The sequence below is a fragment of the Mesocricetus auratus genome, unplaced genomic scaffold (genome assembly GCF_017639785.1).
Source record: "Mesocricetus auratus isolate SY011 unplaced genomic scaffold, BCM_Maur_2.0 Super-Scaffold_4256, whole genome shotgun sequence".
Taxonomy (NCBI): domain Eukaryota; kingdom Metazoa; phylum Chordata; class Mammalia; order Rodentia; family Cricetidae; genus Mesocricetus; species Mesocricetus auratus.
The window spans coordinates 24,428,431-24,449,231 of NW_024429182.1; positions in this window are offsets into that span (position 1 = coordinate 24,428,431).

A 20,801-nucleotide genomic window follows, 5' to 3' on the forward strand; every position below is an offset into this window, starting at 1 on the left:
AGAGTCCAGCTCTAACCGCCTCCCGGACAAGGTTCAGGTCAGTTGCTTTGGTGTAGGGAAAGGACTTAGAAAATTTCTAGTCTGAGAAGTATGGAACAAGTTCGTACACGTGCTGTACAAATCATGTTCTTTATTCTTTTCTGTACTGCAAGGTCTTCAGCTTTGTACACACACACACACACACACACACACACACACACACACACACACACAAAGGCAATTCTCTGAGCTTGAATTTCTCAGGGTCAAAAGCAGGTAAGAGCTGTCCCCAAGCCACTGTCATCATCTTTGTAGCCCCTGGAGGTGTGGCTAGAAGGATGCTGGGCAGTGCTAAGAGGCAAAAATGGCTGATGTAGTAGGCTTTAAATTCTAAGGAAAAGGGGAGTTGGTGCATGACACTACATTCCTAGGTTAAAATTCTGTATCGATAAGCCAAGGTGAGGGTAGGTATAGGGAATTAATAGTAGCCTTTTTAGGGTAGATCTGGGGGGGGGGTTAACTGAGGTTAGCACTTTCCCCAGTCAGCTGTGGGAGAATTTAGGACACCCAGTCTTCTTATCAGGAAAGACTTAAGAATCAAACAAGCTGGGACATACCACCCCTGTCTTGAAGATCCAGAATGTGATGGATATGAAGGACTCCTCTTCTGGCCAAATGCCCTGCCAAATGGAAGATGCTTGCAGGGAGGTGGCTTCTAAGTCTATCTCGGGGATGAAGCAGAGACTAGACTGTGGAGACCAAGGTTATTGACGTCGTGACTATATTTCTCACTGGAGGTCCCACAGAGTCAGGGGAAGTGACCCAATATGACAGTACAAAGAAAATGGTGCCCAATAGTTTATACACTGCTGAATCTTTTGGTGCAAGTGCTGTTTAGAGAAAGAGTGCTTATGGCTTCACAAGAGATTTGCTGTAAGAACAGCTGCTATACAAAAGGTGGTGGGCCCAGGGTCTTGTGATTGGGTTTATCTCCATCAGAATGCTTGGTGGGTCAACCTTCTGCTTTGTCAGCTGAAATCTCACCTCATAATTCCTGTGGACCGCAGCACATACAGAAGGTGCTTTTCAGCTGCACTTGTGATGGTCAAGTACAAACTCATTAGCCTTGGAAGAAGAGGGGAACTTGCTAAGTCCAGACGCAACTGGACTTCATTATCAGGTTTTCCATCTTAATTTTGGGAGGTGAAATACCTAAAAGGGAACAGGGTTGAGGAGGCAATGAAATGAAATTTGGAGATGTTATTTCCAAAAAAGAATGTCAAAGATGGAAAGTCTAACTTACAGAAAACTTCTACTTTAACCATACACAGTAATAATAATGTACTAAACAATAGCAAAATTGGTTCTGGAAGAACATTTAAGAATGAATGGTTCATAGCCAGTCATTATGAAACCATTTGGTCTATTTAAAATTTTTTCTTCAGTCTTAGTGTTGTTTTGTCACAATGATTTATTGTGTGTGCCACACTGGATTAATTAAAAGGCACTAATTAGGAGACAGTTTGTGCGAGTCAGGTCTCTCATTCTATTGTGTGGGTCCCTAGGATCCAGCTCACTTTCTCAGGCTGAACAGCAGGTGCCTTAATTGTGAGCCAGCCCATCAGTCTTGCAATGTGTTTGCAAGGGCAGCATCTTCTTCATAATCCAGTTTTGTACTGTCCCGAGTAGTAAAGTTGGTAAATACGCTTCTTTCAACCATGATGACATACTCCCTTAGCTATAATGATGGTGACTTTTTGGAGAAAAAAATCCAATCTATTTCATTACAGAAAAAAAGTAGAATATGCAGGCTATCAAAATGAAGCAAATAACCAGTAAAGGTCCTGTTCAGCTATACATATGCACTAAGATCCTGGTCAGTAGCTTTAAAATGTCTCCTATAACTATTTCTGCCTTTATACACAAAGATACAATACTTTTTACACGACTTAAAAAAGGAAACAAAAAGCCAAAACTGTACCCAGACTCTACATTAAATCTGTACAATTCATTCTTTAGACAGCTTCAAATGGTAGTTAATAATGAGAGAAAAAAAGAATATGTAGTTGAGTGGGTAAGGAGATAGGGAGGATCTGGTGGGAGTAGGAGGATGGGAAAGAATACGGTCAAAATATGTTGCATAAAAAATAATAAAAATGCATGAAACAGTCACCGATGGGAGCAGAGAGTGGGCTGATGATGACTTATAGGTAAAGGTCAGGAGATGGGGATGGAGAGGACAAAGATGAAGAGTGACAAAGCTGCTTTCGAAGGAGTAGAAGATGGGTTGATGCTAGCAATGGCTCTATTCACCTGTGTGTGGGGGCTTTAAATGGATGAGCTGCGTATTATGGGATTATGTTTCAAATGTATGAAACTGTTTAGAAAGAGTGTAGTACAACAATTCAGAGCAAAGAGCGGATGCGATCTTAAAATGCGTACAATGCTGCATAGGTTCAAGATTGAGGAATGGAGTGGTGATAATCACACTGTGCGGCTCTGGAACCAGGCTGGCTGGAAGGCTTCTCTCTACAAATGGTTGTCAGAAGCGGGATTGAATTTCCACATAGAATGACAAAAGCTTTAAAGGAATTTTAGAAACAAAAGAATGGAGAAAAGCATGGGTTCTTGGTAGCAGCATTTTCTCAGGTGGGCTCTGTTTTGCTAGCGACAAGCAGAGTCATGTGGCTTGCTTAAGGGAGTCTTCCTGACTCAGCATAAAAAACAAAACAAAACAAAAACCCAGCAAGGTTCTTTTAAGAGGCTCTGCTAACAATTAAAAGGTGTGTACATACAGCTGGAAGTGGCAGTGACCACATCTCCAAGCCGGCAGCTTTTGCTGGATCTCAGCATAGGCAGAGGCGGTAAGCTGGAGTCACGCTTAAGCCTGCCATCTTGGAAAAACTGCAGTTTAAACAGCCACAGTTTTACAGATGAGACATGTGGCCAGAAAAACATAAAGATTTACAGTAAAGTCAGACGTGGATGAAGAAAAACCTCTAAAGGTTTACAGTGTGTTTAAAAATATACGGAAGATTGTGAGAGAAAAAGAAACAGCAAAGTGGTAAATAAGTAGAGAAGTCGGCTGTGGTGGTCCACGCCGGTAGGAATTGCTCCAGAGGCAGAGGCAGGCAGGTTTCCAAAGAGAAACCCTGTCTCAGTGAAAAATAAATAAAAGTAAAAGAAATAGAGTAATAATAGATAAATAAATAAGCCACGTAAAGATGGAAAATACACAGACAGTCTGGATACTGTACGCTATTGTGTTTTTCAGTTTTTTGATTGCTCAGGAAGGAACAACTGCTAAAGTACACTCGATTATAAATGCTGCTGAATTAATTCAACTTATATCTTTTAAAAATGCCTTGACTTCAAAATTTAAGAATAAGGATATGTTACTTTGGAAAGGAGTTATTGTTTATGTTTCTACAGAAAATAAAAAGCTGAGAATTCCTTCCAGGCTTCTGTGGTTTGATGAACCAAGACCCCCTGAAGCAATGGCCCAAGTGATTCAACATCTAAAACAGCTAAGATGATGCAGCCTTACAGACCAGAAAAATAAGGACTTATACAGGTTTTGAGTTTTGTCATAATCCCCATGGTATGAACGGCGCCCCCTTCCAGCACGAAGCAGTTTGGAATGAGCAATGTCCTAATTCCCATCTTGCTTATAAATCTTTGTTTTCATTTATATGAGATTGTTTATAATTGGTTAATGATCACAACCAATCTCTTTTTAAAGGAAAAAGGGGACTATGGTATGGAAATGAGTAGTTTGTATTGGTATGGTTTTTCATTTATTGATACAAATTCAAGGTCAATTTTGTGATATGTATATTTCTCCTCTTGATTAAGTATTGTGCTTATACTGATCTTTTAAAATGTAATGCATAATTGAATACAGACTATAGGTAGTTACTTATAATAGTTAGAATTTATAGTTAGGTAAGTTAAGTTTTCTAGTTATACAGAGATATATTTGAGATAGATAGTCTTCAAACCTTTCAAAGACCTTCAGAAAATGGCATTTAAAATGGTATAGGATTTTTCTTGACAATGAGAAATGTCTGCTCCTGGCATCACCAATTACATCTGAGAGGAAAATGGGCATTGAAGAGACTCATTATTGAGTTTGCTTCCAACATGGCAAGATTAGCCATTTGGACAAGAAACTGCTCTTGCCTGGACTTCTTGACTGTTGCTGTATAATCTGGATATGCAGGACCCACAGGAAAGTGACTGCTGAACTCAAACAATCCGTCAGGGTTCCTGCTTCATGGAAGAGTCTACGAGACATTCTGAGGACACAGAAAAATGACTGACAGACTGCCAATGCAGATGGACAGTTTGAAATTTCCTGCTTTGAGAAATCTTTTGGACGCACTGTGGCCTATGGGCTAAAGATGGATGCCCCAACATTACAGAGAAACTTCAGGTGACTGTCCAGGCAGCAAGAAGTCTCTGTCAATCCTAGTGTTTATATATTATCCTTCTGTGGTCTTTGATGGAGTTGAAGACAGATAGTTATAGTTTTCCTTAGTTATGATAAAAGATAAGCTACATATAGAACTTTGGACTCACAAGGATGGGATGGATGATATCTTCTTTAAATCTTACTAAAATATTGTAACTATGTTCTTACTTGATAACTGTTCTGTTATATATAATTTGACTATGTTAAAGTTAAGACCTTTCTTTTTGTTTAAACAGAAAAGAGGAGATGTTGGGGAAGTCCTGTTTATATGTCAATAAAGCACTGTTGGCCAATAGGGAAGCAAGATAGGTGGGACTAGGAGTTGAGGAGTATGCTGGGAAGGAGAAACACAGGGAGTCAAGATGTAACTGCCATAGGGATAAGAAGCCTGGAAAGTTCTCCAATAAGAGAAATACTTAGATTAATAATTATGGGATAAATACTTAAGTCAGAGCTAGCCAGTAAGAAACAAGCAAGGCCAACTGCTTCATAATTAATATAGCCTCCTGTGTGTTCATTTGGGACTGATGCGGCTCTGGAACAGGCTGGTGGGAAGGCTTCCCTTTACAACACTGCACTTTTAAGCACCATGCACCTTACTCCTGACTCAGTACCCTCAGCATCTTACTCTTCTCCTGCCTTGGGGGTCTTGCCTTTAGTTTCTTCCCTACTCTAATTGCCACCAGAATGACCTCTTAAAATACATATAGTTCTTTGCCAGTCCTTTGTTTAGAAAGACCTCAATAGCCATTCAAAGCCCTTACAATAGGAATCCAACCCACCCTGCTCTGGCATTCACCTGAATTCTTTGCAAAGAGCGATTTTCAGAATACCCTAATTAGAGTCATTTTTTTTCTTTCTGCTCCCAGAACATATTGTACATATTTACTTTGCATTCATAGACTACATTGTGACTTTGCTATTTGTTCCACAATAAATTCCTGGAGAAGAGGAAAAGCCCCATGTCTAATTACTCCTTGAGTCCCCACCTGCAGGGAGCATGCACTATCTGGAGTGTGTTGCTGAGGTAACTCAATAAACTCAGATTATTAAAGCAAGATGTTACTTTGTTGTAAAGGGACTCTGATACTGTTCCCAAAGAGGGAAAAGTACTCTGCATTATAGGTTACATTTACATAGAGGATTTGGTCCTAGTATTGTTGCTTTTTAATTTTAAATTTTATTTATTCATTTCGGAAACGAGGTCTTGCTGTACAGCTCAGGCTGGTCCAGAACTCCCTATGGAGACCAACCTGGTCTCAAACTTACATTGATTTCCCCATCTCTGCCTCCAAAGCCCTGGGGTAGCAGGTATGTGCCACCCTGGTATTGCTTCTTAAACATCTCAATTTTAAGAACAAGACTATCAAAATAACTTTCCATGATGCTGTTTCCAGCATGTGCACTGTCCCTTGGAGCAGTCACCAGTTTTGTTTCATATCTGAATGGTCATGTGGGACAGGTGACCATAATCAGAATCACTCTAGGGTGTTATCTCAACTACAAAAGAGCACCTCCAAATTGGTGGGCCCTGTCTAAATGACCTCCACTCTAAACCTTACTCCTCAGAGTGCAAGCAACTCAATCTCCATCAAAGTAATGAATACAGGTCTAAAGGTTCAGGGATCAAGCGTGAGAGGCTGAATTTCTCCCTGATGTTTGAGTGTCTTTTCAGAAGTATACTGTTGTCACAGAAGTTTGAATTAATGGGTAACACAAATTACAATTGACTGCATCTTATATTTGCCTGAGACTATGGAGAAATAATCTAAATTGGAAATATCAACAGCAAAAAAAAAATCAAGATGGCTGTACTTATTCTCAAGTTGATTTTAGAAGGTTTCTTTAGACACTTCTACAGGAATGTGTATATAACTACACACATATATTGCACATACCTAATAAAGGGTTCTCCTTGAATACCACATATGCAATTGTCCTAATTGTCTTACCTGTATATAACTTCTAAATCTTAAGCCTGTTTTCACACTTGTCTGTTTACTTGCAGAGATAAAAAAACAACAATAAAATAATAAATGACACACCAGAGGTATCCTGTACAGGATACACATATTTACAATATTTTGAGTTAAAAATAAATATTCTAAGGTAGCGGAAGGCATCCAAACAAATCAAGCTGGGCGGTGGTGGCACACACCTTTAATCTCAGCATTTGGGAGGCAGAGGCTGGTGGATCAATGTGAGTTTCAGGTCAGCCTGCTCTACAAAGCTACATAGAGAAACCCTGTCTCAAAAAATTAAAAAAAAAGGGTTGGGGAGGATGTGGGTAACCATTGCTATTCATTCATTCTCTTGCCTTGTTAGAGATATTCAATTAAAAGTGGTTTCTTGGGCAGGCATTGGTGGTGCACACCTTTAATCCCAGCACTGGGGAGGTAGAGGCAGGCAGATCTCTGTGAGTTCAAGGCCAGCCTGGTCTACAGAGTGAGTGCCAGGATAGGCTCCAAAGCTACACAGAGAAACCCTGTCTCAAAAAAAAAGTGTTTTCTTCTCTGGTCTTTCTTTTAGCTAGCAGTGACCATGTGATATGATTCTGCTTAATGAAGTATATTTTAGGAAAAGTATTTGCCACTGTTTTCTACCTGAAATGAACATATAGTGTTTGGGTATGACACTAAACTCTTTAACAGGGGTCTGGAACATTCCTGAAACTATAACTGCTATAGCAGCTTTGACTGCCTGTATTTGAATTTCTTGTTTTGCTATTTAATCAATTCCTTACTTTGTTTAAATCCATGTTGAATGTCCCTCCTGTCATTTTCGGTTAAATATATTCCTGTTATTTCCAACATGAACACATATATACACTTCATGAATGCATATACACCGCACAAACACACACTTCATAAATACACACATGTGCAGTGATATGTAAAGTAAAGCCTTTGTGTCTGGCTTTAAGTGAAATGCATAATAAATCCTTTGTGTCTGGCTCTGAGGGAAATGTTTCAGCAAAGCCTTTGTTACGTTTGGGCCAATCGGTAGAGACTGAGAAATTGCTTTGAGACTGTTTGAAGCTTGAGGACATGTTGTCTCCCTGGAGAATCTGCACTTGGTGCTATGTGAGAGCTTGCAACTGCACTGACCTTGGTCTGAAGACACTCCCGGCAGACCTGGAGTTCTTACTTTTGGCTGCCACAATCAAAAGGGACTGAGATTTGTGTGGGTTGTCTGCTTTCACGGGCAGCAAGAGCAAGATAACTTTGGTAGCTGGAACCTTCCCCAGCCCTAATTAACCTTGTATATGATTGAATAAAGTAACTGGAGTGAGCTAGCTGACTGGAAGTCAGTCTTTTCCAAGAAGGCCTAACCCCTCTGCTCCTTTGGAAAATAGAGGTTTAGCATCCTGGTGAGCATCTCTCTCCACTGCAGCACCTACGGCAGACATCAAGCAAAACCAATGCACACACATATACATGCACACACATACATACACATACACTCTCCACATACATACATACATACACACTCCACATAGAGTTTCTAAATTTCATTTTAATTCACCTAAACCATTAAGTTGGTTGAATTTTGACTGATACAACTTGTATCAAGCCATGCCTATAATTGAGTGAAGTATTGGGGTTGATACAGGGTTTCTCTGTGACTTTGGAGGCTGTCCTGGAACAAGCTCTTGTAGACCAGGCCGGTTTAGAACTCACAGAGATCTGCCTGCCTCTGCCTCCCGAGTGCTGGGATAAAGGTGTTCACCACCATTGCCCACCTTGAGTGAAATATCTTAATCTTACCTATGCTATAGTTCAGGAACTCTAATAACCTTCATAAGCCTCTGAACTTCCTTCTTCAGAGTAAGAAAGATGCCTATGGATTTTAACTCCATACATTAGAAATCATGAGCTGTGAAAATTGACTTTAGTTCTATCTCTTCTAATTTTTAACTAGGTATATGTCTTTAGCAAAATTGCTCTTTGAGTTAATTTCCTTAAACTTGAATGGGTGTTGTGAAGAAAAAAGAGAAAGCATGCAAAAGGGTTTTCTGAGCTATAATGTAACTTAATGGGCTCTGCTGGGTACCAGAGACTGTGCTCAGAACTTTGTCGATTGGCATCTGTATTCTTCTCAGAAATCCACTTTAACATGTATTGTTGTAGAATAGGACTCATTCCATTTTATAGAGGAGAGAACTAAGGAATCATATACTGGGTATACTATTTGTTCAGTGTCATCTTTTACTTGAATGTTCTACTGAACAATAATTTATTGAAGTAATGTTGACAAATAGTTATGTAGATTTAAGGTATGTAATGTGATGTTTTCACACACACACACACACACACACACACACACACACACACACACACACACCATATCCTGGGAAGAGACACCATGACCATGGCAATTCTTATAAAGGAAAACATTTAATTAAGACTAGCTTACAGTTTAAGGTTATGTACATTATCATCATGTTGAGAAGCATGGTGACATGCAGGCAGGTGACATGTGTGATGCTGGAGAAGGAGCTGAGAGTTCTACACCTGGTTCTGCAGGCAACAGGAAGAGACTGCCACACTGGTCATAGTCTGAGCATATGAAACCTCAAAGTCTGCCTCCACAGTGACACACTCCTCCAGCAAGGCCACATCTATTCCAAAAAGGCCACACATTCTAATAATGCTACTCCCTAGGACCAAGCATTCAAACACATGAGTCTACGGGGACCATTTCTATTCAAACCACCACAGGGGCATTATATATTTAAACATATAAATACCAAATATAGGCATCACAGATTTAACTCAATGCAATAATAGTGGGTGATTCTTTAACCTACTCTCACAAATAGCCAGATCCTTCTGACAAACATTAACAAAGAAATACTAATTCAATGATGTTGTTGCTCATATTGACTCAATAAACTTCTACAGAACAGTCTACTCAGACACTACAGAATGTATATTCTTTTCAGCAGTGCATAGGATTGTTCTTAAAATACATCATGTAATCAGACATAAAGCATATATTAACAAATATACAAAAATTGGAGCTTTTGTATATTATTTCTGGCCAGAATGGAATAAAAGGAGAAATCTACTGCAAGAAAAACCCCAGAGCACACAGAAACGCATGATGATTAAATAGCACACTTCAGAATGATGAACAGATCATCAAATAAAGCCGGAAGGAAATTTAAAAACTTCTTGGAATCAAATGATAATGAAAGCACAACACCCAAAATCTATGGATTCAATGAAAGCAGTCTTGAGAGGGAAGCTCACATTTAAAAAACATCAGATCTTAAATAAATAATAAGGACTTTTAGAGCCTTGGAAGAACAAAACCAAATCGCAGCCCTAAACCAGTAGATAGAAAGAAAGAATTAAAATAAAGGGCAATTTCAATGAAATAGAAACTTATAATGCAAAGAATCAACAAAAAAGAGTTTGCTATTGAACAGACAAACAAGATAAACTCTTACCCAAAACAAAAGGAGAGATAGAAAAAAAACACAAATTAATGACATTAGAGATGAAAAGAGACATTACAACAGAATACCACGGGACCTATTTTAAAGATTTATATTTCACTAAATCTAGAAAAGGATGAATTTTCTACCAAAATTCAATAAAAGTAAGATAAACTAATTAAGCAAATACATAATAGGCAATGTGAAGTAATAATTAAAACATCTCCCAACCAAAAGAAGTCTAGGCTCGGGTGGAATCAATGCTGAGTTCTACCAGCCGTTTAAAGAACTTCGGGCTGGAAAGATGGCTCAGTGGCCAGGGACACGTACTACTCCTACAAAGGTCTTGGGTTTGGTTCCCAGCACCAATGGCAGGGGTCTTACAATTGCCAATAACTCCAGCTCCAGGTAATCTGACATCTTCTTCAGCCCCCTCCCCCCACTTAAAAAATGAAGAACTAACAGCAGTCCTCAAATGATTCCATAAAACAGGGAAATATAGAACTTAAAAAAAAAACAGCATTACCTTGATACCTAAATCAGATAAAGACACAACTACAAAAAATACCATACATCAATCTCCCTGATGATCATAGCTGTAAAAGTTCTCAATAAAATATTTGCAAGCCAAATACAAGAGCACATGACTAGTTCCATGATAGGGGCTTGACCCAACTCGGGTTAGCAAGAGGTAAGGAAGTATTTTCAGAACCTTTAAGGGAGAATGCTTCTTTGCACAGAGAATTTGCAGGAACGATCTCTTCTTTCTTGTTCGCCTCTCTCCCTGGTGGCAGTTCTGAGAGAATAAGTTCCATGGATGGCAAGCAAGGGAAAAAATAAGAAACTGGATTTTCTCATGCTGTTGAAGACCCACAGAACTTTTTTTTTTTGGTTTTTTGAGACAGGGTTTCTCTGTATTGCCTTGGAGGCTGTCCTGGGACTCGCTCTGTAGACCAGGCTGGCCTCGAACTCACAGAGATCTGCCTGCCTCTGCCTTCTGAGTGCTGGGATTAAAGGCATGCGCCACCAACGCCCGGCAACCCACAGAACTTGACTAATTACATCTTCTTCCTTATAGCAAACAGTGTATATTTCTGATATTGTTACATATATCCAAGTAAGTCCTAGTCAGTATGATAACTTTGGGGGTGGGCCCAGGAATCCTTATTTGAAATTAGCTGTTATAGGGGACTCTGTATTACATGGCAGTGGGCCCAGGGCCACATATTCAGGGAGATTGAATCTTCAGAGAGCAAAGGTACTTGCTTTTTTAACTTAGTTCTCCAAACTTTTAAGTAAAATATGTAGGTTAACAAGAGTTTAACTGAATCACATTTAATGAATTGTATTTTGACAGCTTAAGTCATTTGTCTATAATACATCTGCCAAAGATAAATGCTCTTGAAACTTAAAAATCATACATTTTCTGCCTTGCCATCATAAGTGATTTCACCGCAGCAACAATGACTCCAATTTTATGCCTTTTATATAGTGAAGTAGAGAAAATGGGTCTTAAGTAGTTATTACCCAGTAAAAGTGGAGCTGTCACCCCAAATAGTCAACAGTCAGGGCAGAGAACTTAAACAAAACCAGCAGCTCCTGTATTCTTCCTCTATGCAGGAGTAAAAAGGGCTGCATAAAATTGGAAGGCATTGTTGCGATTTTCAGACATCGATCAAGCATATCTATCTATATTCTGCTGATGAATTCGTGAAATGCCAGCTAAATGTGGACAGAAGGGCCAGCGAGATGGGTAAAGGTACCTGCTGTAAAGGCTGAAGAGTTGATTTCAACCTCCGGCATGCACAGCGTAGGAGAGAGCCTACACTTGCTTGTCTATGTGTGTCTCTGTGCGCATGTAAGGTATATCCACACTTGGTTTTGTGGGTATGTGCACCTCTGAATGAGTGTGGAGGCCAGCAGAGGGCATCAGTGTTCTCCACCACTTTCTTTTGAGACAGGGTCTCTCTGAACTTGGTGCTCACATTGTCTTGGCTAGGATGATCCTCCTGCCTGTGTCCACAACAGAGCTCAGGTTACAGGCATACATCAGACGCCTAGCTTGTTGCATGGGCACCAGAGTCCAAACCCCAGACTCGTATTGCCCAGCAGGTGCTATTGACGGATGACCCGTCTTTCCAACCCCAGCAACAACTTTTCTTAGGGACTAATGGACCTCCTCATACCTGGGCTGCCTATGGAACGTACTTCTTGTTCTGGGGTGGAGGGCAGGGCAGCATGTGGGCTTCCCACTGTCAGTTAATCCTTTCAGGAAATACCCTTACAGACCTACCCGGAGGCATGTCTCTTAGTTTATTTAGATCCAATCAGGTTGACAATCAAGATTAACCTCACAAAGATGCCCAGTGTTGTTAACATTTTGCCTACTTAAGAAGATGGTATTTGGGGTTGGAGAGATGGTTCAATGGTTAAGAGCACTGGCTACTCTCTCATAGGACCTAGGTTCAATTTCCAGCACCCACAGGGCAGCTCACAATGTCCGTAATTTCAGTCCCAGGAGATCCCACACATCCTTCTGGTCTCCTCAGGTACCAGGCCGGCATGTAGTGTACAGACATACATGCAGGCAAAACACCATACACATATGAATAAAAATAACTAAATCTTAGCCGGGCGTTAGTGGCGCACACCTTTAATCCCAGCATTCGGGAGGCAGAGGCAGGTGGATCTCTGTGAGTTCGAGGCCAGCCTGGTCTACAAAGTGAGTTCCAGGACAGCCTCCAAAGCTACAGAGAAACCCTGTCTCAAAAAACCAAAAAAAAAAAAAAAACCCTTAATCTTTTTAAAAGATGATATGAGGCTAAGTAAGACATGAAAGAGAGGGGATAAAACCAATCTTCAAGTAGTTGCTGTGGCATTTCAACTCGAACTTTTAAAAGGGCCTTAATCCATTAAATAAATGAATCTAATACGATTCTAAAACTCTTATCTGTGGCAGGGGTCTAGAATCTTCCTGTATGGGCACAAAGGTCTCAAATGACTGATTCCTTGCAGCATAAATGTCATTGGTCATCAAAGTAGGCTGAGTTTCTAACCAGTCCTGAAACATACCACACTTTCTTACCAGACCCTATAATGTGATGAGTTCCCCTTTCTGTAGCCGTGTCACAGTTTGGTACAATTGACTTAGGGTGGAGAAAGGGCCCGGGCGATCCTCATCTAAACACATGGGCTATGGAAACTGGCAGGCAGAAATCAGAGAGACTCACAGTGTGACCCCAAGGTGCCTTGGAAATGGAAGCAGAGCCACACAGGCTAAATGTCAGCAGCCTTTCAAAGAGCTGAGGAAGGTCACTGGATGCGGTCAGTAAACAAGAACCTCAGCCTTACTTGCAAGGACTTAAGTTCTGCCAACAGAGCCCAGACAGCTGACTCCTTGACCTGAGCCTCGTGGACTCTTAGGAGAGAATCAGGCAGAGCTGCCTCCTTTTGACCGATAGAATTGTGAACTCATACACGACTGCTGTTACAAGCTGTTAAATTTGTTTCATTTTTATATGTATCTGTGTATCTGTGAGTAGTGTGTATGTGTGTGAGAGAGAGAGAGAGAGAGAGAGAGAGAGAGAGAGAGAGAGAGAGAGAGAGAGAGAGAGAGAGGGAGAGAGGGAGAGAGAGGGAGGTGGGGGAGACAGTGCACACACTCCTGCACATGAAGAAGTCAGAAGAGGGTGTCAGGTGTCCTGCCCTGTCACTCTCCATCCTGATTTCTTGATACAGAGTCTGTCATTGAACCTGAAGCTAGCCTGGACCACAAACCTCAGTAATCCCTGAGCCTCCACTACCCACAACACCGGGTATGTGTGGCCATGCCCAGCTTTGTATGTGGGCACTGGGATTTGAATTTATGCGTGTGCAACAAGTCCTCTTACCCACGGAACTATCTCCTCAGTCCTGTGCTAACCGCAATAGGAAACTAATATAGTCAAGAAAATTGTGAACAGAATATTTAAAGGGGACCTGAGAACCTCCATAGACAGGGTCTATAAACAAAGCGGCAGGGGAGCAGATATTAGAAATGGTATTTTTTAATGTGTGTGTGTGTGTGTGTGTGTGTGTGTGTGTGTGTGTGTGTATGTATGTATGTATGTCAGTGCATCACTTCCATGCCTGGTGCCCGTGAAGGCTAAAGGAGGATGTCAGATCCTCTGGAACTGGAGTTACAGATGGTTGTGAATTGCTGTGTGGGTGCTGGGAATCAAACGTGGGTCCTCTGGAAGAGCAGCCAGTTCTCTTAACCCCTGAGCTATCTCTCCAGGCCTTATTCCAAAACTTTAAAAGTCCTCCTTTGAGATACACACAAATTTGCCAAATACTGCTGCACAGGCTTATGGAGTCCTGAGATATTGTACGTGTCTTTGGTTTCATCTTTGCTGGAATGCCAACACCACTTGGGCAGCAACCATCACTCCTTCGTTCACCCTATACCAATGCCAAGAGCAGATCTTGATCCCCAGGAGGCACTTAGTGAACATTTATAGAATAAACAAATAAATTATTAGGGCTAGAATTATATCAGCCAGCATTATAACAACACTCAGCTGCTCGTAATTATTTATGTTTGAATTCATTAGAAAGATCATAATAAGCTTCTCTGAATGTGCAAATAGAGTTAAATTGGCCAAAACATTCAGAATATAGATCCAGGATATGGTGATGCAAGCATTTAATTCTAACACTGGAGAGGCAGAGGCAGGTGGATCTCTGTGAGTTCCAGGCTGTCTTGGTTTGCATAGTGAGTGCCAGAACAAGCAGGGATGCCTAGAGAAACCATGTCTCAAAAAAAAAATAAATAAAAAGAAAGAAAGAAAAAGGTTTCTGAGAATATAAAATTATAAAAGGGACATTATCAATATTAAATTTATGATTTTGTTTATCCTTTATAAAAATACAGATGAGGGAATTGGAGGCTAGTAAAGTTGACTAATAGGTATGTAACTGAATTAAATTATGATGTTAGTTGTAGATGTTTACCAACTTTTTCAATCATATAAGAATCCATCTATGTTTAGAAGTGATGAGCATAGCCACTAAATCAGGTGATGTAAAAACAGTAAAAAACAAGCAAAAACCAGACAGGCTTCAAATTCATAGTAGCCAGAAAATAAATTCAATTCCAACCTATTCTGTGAAGAAAGAGACTATTGGGTTTTACCAAAAAGTCGCCCTTTGGTTTATAAATATGCACAAATATGCCTGGCCACCGACAAGTTCCAACCTTGCAGGGGCACTTGAAAGGTCTTATCAGAAGCAATGAACCATGGGAGCGAAACTGACGGAGACTGAAGTATTGAAGTTTGTGGGGTTTTGTTTGCTTGTTTGTTTTTGCTTTCTTGGAAGGTTGAGCAGAGGTCTCTGGGCGAAGGCTTTGTATAGAAGTCTCATCTGGCAATGGGAATAGAGACGACTCATGGGAAACCTACCCCTTGTCTCATTAATGGTTCTGAATCCATGCCTCGGAAATAAACTCTGTCTCTGTTTCTATCTCTCTGTCTGTCTGTGTCTGTGTCTGTCTCTGCCTCTCTGTGTCTGTGTCTGTCTCTGCCTCTCTGTGTCTCTGTCTGTTTCTGTCTCTCTGTTTCTCTGTCTCTGTCTCTGTCTCTGTCTCTGTCTCTGTCTCTCTCTCTCTCTCTCTCTCTCTCTCTCTCTCTCTCTCTCTTTCTCTCTCTCCCTCTCTCTCGTCTTAGGGATTGAATTCACGTCCTGTGTGTGGTAAGCATAAGGCATTGGTCCACTGAGATATACCTCAAAACCTGTCTCAGATAAATATACATAGAACCTTCCTATACCCAAAGTAGTTCATTGCTACTTTCCCAGGAATCACGGATACTTGGTCCCGTGTATGTCAGTTTCTCATAAACGGTGGTGAAGAATCATGTGGAGGAACAAACATTTTGAAAGTGTTAAAGATATATGACTGATGTTATCAGTTGCTGCTCCAGGGCAGGGAATTAATCCCTATGCTTTCTGATGCTCTGACAAGCCTCTATTTGAAATGTTCTTTTTACATTGTAAAAGTCTTTTAAAATATAGAACCGATGAAAACGTATGGTGAAATATAGAAAGAACGAGAGTAGTTTTTAAAAAGCTGTTTTTGTGATTTCTCCTAGAACCCATTAGTGCTGTGTAAGTGCTTTTGATTATATTGCCCTCTAGTGGCAGCTTGAGGTTATTAGGAGCAAAACTTGTTTCTCTTTCGGTAGGTTGTTCTATGTAACGTTTGAGCATTTATTGCATGATTCTCACTAATGTGTCGCTGAAGAAGCTCAGATGATGAAGACTCTTGTTTACTTCTTGGTCTAACAAAAATCTTCCTTTTTGTCATAGCACAGTTTGAGAAAGAAACTAAAGCAGTAGATACAAAGACATTGAAGTACTGTGACGGAGGACTCCGGAGGACTTCTAAAACATGTTACGTTTTAAAGATTCATTTTGTTGCTTATTGTGTGCGTGCACGCGCTCAGAAACCAGAAAAAAGATGCCAAAACCCTTGGATTGTGGTTACCGGCGGCTGTCAGCTACCCACCCTCGGTGCAGGCAACTGAACCCAGGTCCTCTTCAGAAACAGCAAGTGTGCTGTCTACTGAGACATTTCTCTGCTTTCGAACATGTTATACTTGAAAAGCACTTTGTAAAAACACGTGGGAGTCGAAGCACAACAAAACAACCATTATGTGCGTTCCGTTTTGCCCATACAACCTTACATCTATGAAGGGCTTTAGCATCTGAGATTTCACAGTCTGTGCCTCATTTTCTTGACTTCTCAGGCAACCCAGATGTCAGGGCATCTTAACATCTCCTCCCACCATTTGCTGAGGCTCTGCCCCTTGTCAGCAGAGCCCTGGGATGAAGCGCTCAGCTGCTGCCCTCGGCTCAGGTGGGAAGAGGCAAGTGATGCTGCCAGCTACAGCTCAAATAACTAACTAGTGCCCTGATCCAGACAAGAGGAGGGCTGTGCATGCACAGAACGGATGGGGAGGGTGGAGGGGTGCACTTTCCCAGGAGAGGAAAGAAATTGCTGATGGGAAAAGACTAAGTGCACATTTGTGATGAAATGGGTTTTCGAGGTCATCGCATCTTGCCGGTGTTCTTACCCTTGTACTTGGTCTGAGGCAAATGTGCTCTGTAGCCCTGGGACCTGGAGTGTCTTTAAGACACAGCATCTCTCTAAAGTAGCTTCCCTGTGTTCCAGCTGAGGACAAAGCACGATCGTTAGTTGAATTAACAGTGTGATTTAGAGAAGGAATGGCTGTTGGTGGAGGTGATGCAGCCGCATGTTCCATATGTACGAGTGTTTCCTGTAGCGCCGTTTTCCTTAAAGAAGTGAAAAGAAATAGTACATTTTCTAAACACTTCCTTTTTAATCATCATCATTGTGATGGGGGATGTCCTTCTGTATATATACTTCTCTCCTTGGTTGATGAATAAAACACTGTTTGGTCAATAGAGGCAGGAAGATAGGTGGGGCTAGGAGAAGAGGAGAATTCTGGGAAAGGTAGGCAGAAAGAGAGGGCAGGGAGACGCCGTGTAGACAAGGAAGGAGTAACAGGTCCGGATCCTTTCCAGTAAGATAAGACCACATGTAAATACATAGATTAATAGAAATGGGTTAATAATTAAGACAGAGCTAGCCAGTAAGAATCCCTAGATACTGGCCAACAGTTTAATAATTAATATAGCGTCTGTGTGTTCATTTGGGGCTGAAGTGTGGGAGCTGGTGAGAAGGAAACTCCAGCAACATCATTGTGTGTGTGTACACATTGCTACAGCATCCATACGGGAGTAAGAGGGCGCCTGTATGGAGTTTGTTCTCTCCTTCCACCTTTAAACGGGTTCTAGGGATCCATATTGGGTTGTTGGGTTTGCATAACTATTGCTTTTGTCTTCTGGGCCATCTCACTGGCTTCAAACCTGCTATTCATTTATTTATTTTGGAGCAATCTTACTATGTAGCCCTAACTGGCCTGAGATTTGCTATGTAGACCAGGTTGGCCTCAAAATCACAGAGATCTGCCTGCTTCTGCCTCCCTGGGTTTAAAGGTGTGAGCCCACAACCAACCAAAATCCAGCTTTTTAAAGTGGGAAACAATATTTTGCTTGTTTCGAAACAACTTTAGGTACACTATGATGTTTTATCTATTCTCCATTTATCCATTTATTCAGTGCATGCCAGCTCTGTGGCAGATGTGGAGGGCTTCCTTGTTCTTAGCAGAAAATGAAGCTCCAAATATCAGTGTGCAAGGGAAAGGACACACAGAGCTAGCAGCACGCGTGGCTTCCAGGCAGGACAGCAGTGGGGTGTGCCTAGAGGTGCACACAGATTTCTCCTCCCCAGCTGGGCAGGGATGAATTATTCAGCATTGATTACTGGCGAGAACAATGAAGCAGCTGCTTTTTTTTAAGAGTCTTCTCCATGGTATGTATGAATATTTGCTGTGTAGTACTTTTCCTCTAAGGATAATTTTAGCCCTGAAAACTCATCAAATTATTTCAAATCCTGGCAAGTTTCAAAATATGTGTGGGTGACTTAGGAAAGGTCTATTCTCAAGAAGTAACAATGGTGTCAGCACCATCCAAGAGATTTGGAAGAGAATGTGAACACACACACACACACACACACACACACACACACACACACACACTCACACACTGAATCACTTTTTCTCTCTCTCCCCTCCCTCCACTCTCTGAGTGCTTCCCTCCCATCCTTTTGCTTCTCAGAAATTAAAATGGATTGAACGCATTGAGAGTTTTTTTGGGGGGTGGTGGTGGTATTTATTTTCAAAGCCAAGGAATAAGTTTACATTGGCATCAGAGCCAAACAGTTCTAACTCACAAAAAAAGAGGGCAGAGTTTAGGATTAAAAAATAACATAGCAGAGTGCCTTCCGGTCCTTTCCCTGTGCTTTAGGTGAGTGGGGGCCCTGCTCTGAGTCCCAACTCCCTACACCCTCCTGCCCCATCTCCCTGGGCATTTTCTGTGCCTAGAGAGGACCTGTCCGTCCTGGAAGGATCACCCTGAGTCTCCCCACACCTCATTCTTCAGAGTCTTCCGGTCCTTGCCCTGTGATTAAGGTGAGTGGGGGCCCTGCTCTGAGCCCCAACTCCCTACACCCCCCCTGCTCCATCTCCCTGGGTATTTTCTGTGCCTAGAGAGGACCTGCCCATCCTGGAAGGACCACCCTGAGTCTGCCCACACCTCAGTCTTCAGTGCCTTCCAGTCCTTGCCCTGTGCTTAAGACTTCAGTCCCTTCCAGTCCTTGCCCAGTGCTTAAGGAGAGGAAGAGACCCCACGAGCTCCCACTGAAAGAAAGGATGGGAAGAAGGCATTATAAAAACACAGCCAATAACAGAGGAACCAATATTACACCACCAGAGTCTAGAAACACTACACCAGCAAGACTGGAACATACCAACAGATATGAAACAGAAAAGAATGACCTCCTGAAAGTGATAGAGGCCCTCAAAGAGGATATGAGAAAATCTCTTAAAGAAATGGAAGAAAACACAAGCCAAAAAATGCAAGAAATCAACAAATCTCTTAAAGAAAGCAGGGAAAGCCAAGAAAAAAACAATCAAGCAGATGAAGAAAACAATTCAAGACCTGAAAGCTGAAATGGAGACAATAAGAAAAACACAAACTGAGGTAATGCTGGAAATCGAAAGGCTGAATAAACAATCAGGAACTACAGATGCAAGCATAACTAACAGAATACAAGAGATGGAAGACAGAATATTGTGCACTGAAGATAAGCTAGAGAAAATAGATTCATTAACAAAAGAAAGTCTTAAGTCCAACAAATCCTTAACACAAAATTGCCAGGTCCAGGGTATCAGGAAAAGAAAGACAAGATGTCCAGCTGCTTGTACTAAGAGATTGCATGTGTTGCCTTTATTGCCAGGAGAGAGAGAGAGTGTGTGTGTGTGTCTTTATTGCAAGTGCTAAGAAGTCTCTCTCTTGTAGGAGGGAGCAGATATATATATATATATATATATATATATATATATATATATATATGCAGGCTTACAGTACAGTGGAAAACCCCCAGATGGAAGAGAGCATGTTTTCCTCATGATAGATGTTGATGTCAGTGGGGCAATGTGGGGACAGTAAGCCAGGACTAGAAAACAGGATGCACCTGTGGCTATCAGTTGACAAACAACTCAGAGACCCTGTGGGGGTTAGGCCCCAACACAAAATATCCAGGAAATATGGGACACTGTGAAAAGACCAAATCTAAGAATAATAGGTATAGAAGAAGGCACAGAAACCCTGCTCAATGGTGCAGAAAACATATTCAACAAAATCATAGAAGAAAACTTTCCCAACTTGAAGAAGGAGATGCCTATGGAACTACAAGAAGCTTACCGAACACCAAATAGACTGGACCAAAAACAAAAGTCCCCTCTCCACATAATAATCAAAACACCAAACATACAGAATAAAGAACAAATATTAAAAGCAGCAAAGGAAAAAGGCCAAGTAACATATAAAGGCAAACCTATCAGAATTACACCCGATTTCTCCATGGAAACTATGAAAGCCAGAAGGTCCTAGATAGATGTTCTACAAACACTAAGAGACCACAGATTCCAGCCCAGACTACGATTCTCAGCAAAACTCTCGATCACTATAGATGGACAAAACAAGATATTCCATGACGAAACCAGATTTATGCAATATGCATCCACAAATCCAGCCCTACAGAAAGTTCTAGAAGGAAAACTCCAACCCAAGGAAGTTAACTACACTCAAAATAACATGGGCAATAGATAATCTAACTTTACCAGAAATCAGAAATAGGAGAAAAACTCACACATAAAACCACCACCATAGACAGATCCAAAGCAAACAAAAATCAACAATCAATGGTCATTAAAATCCTTG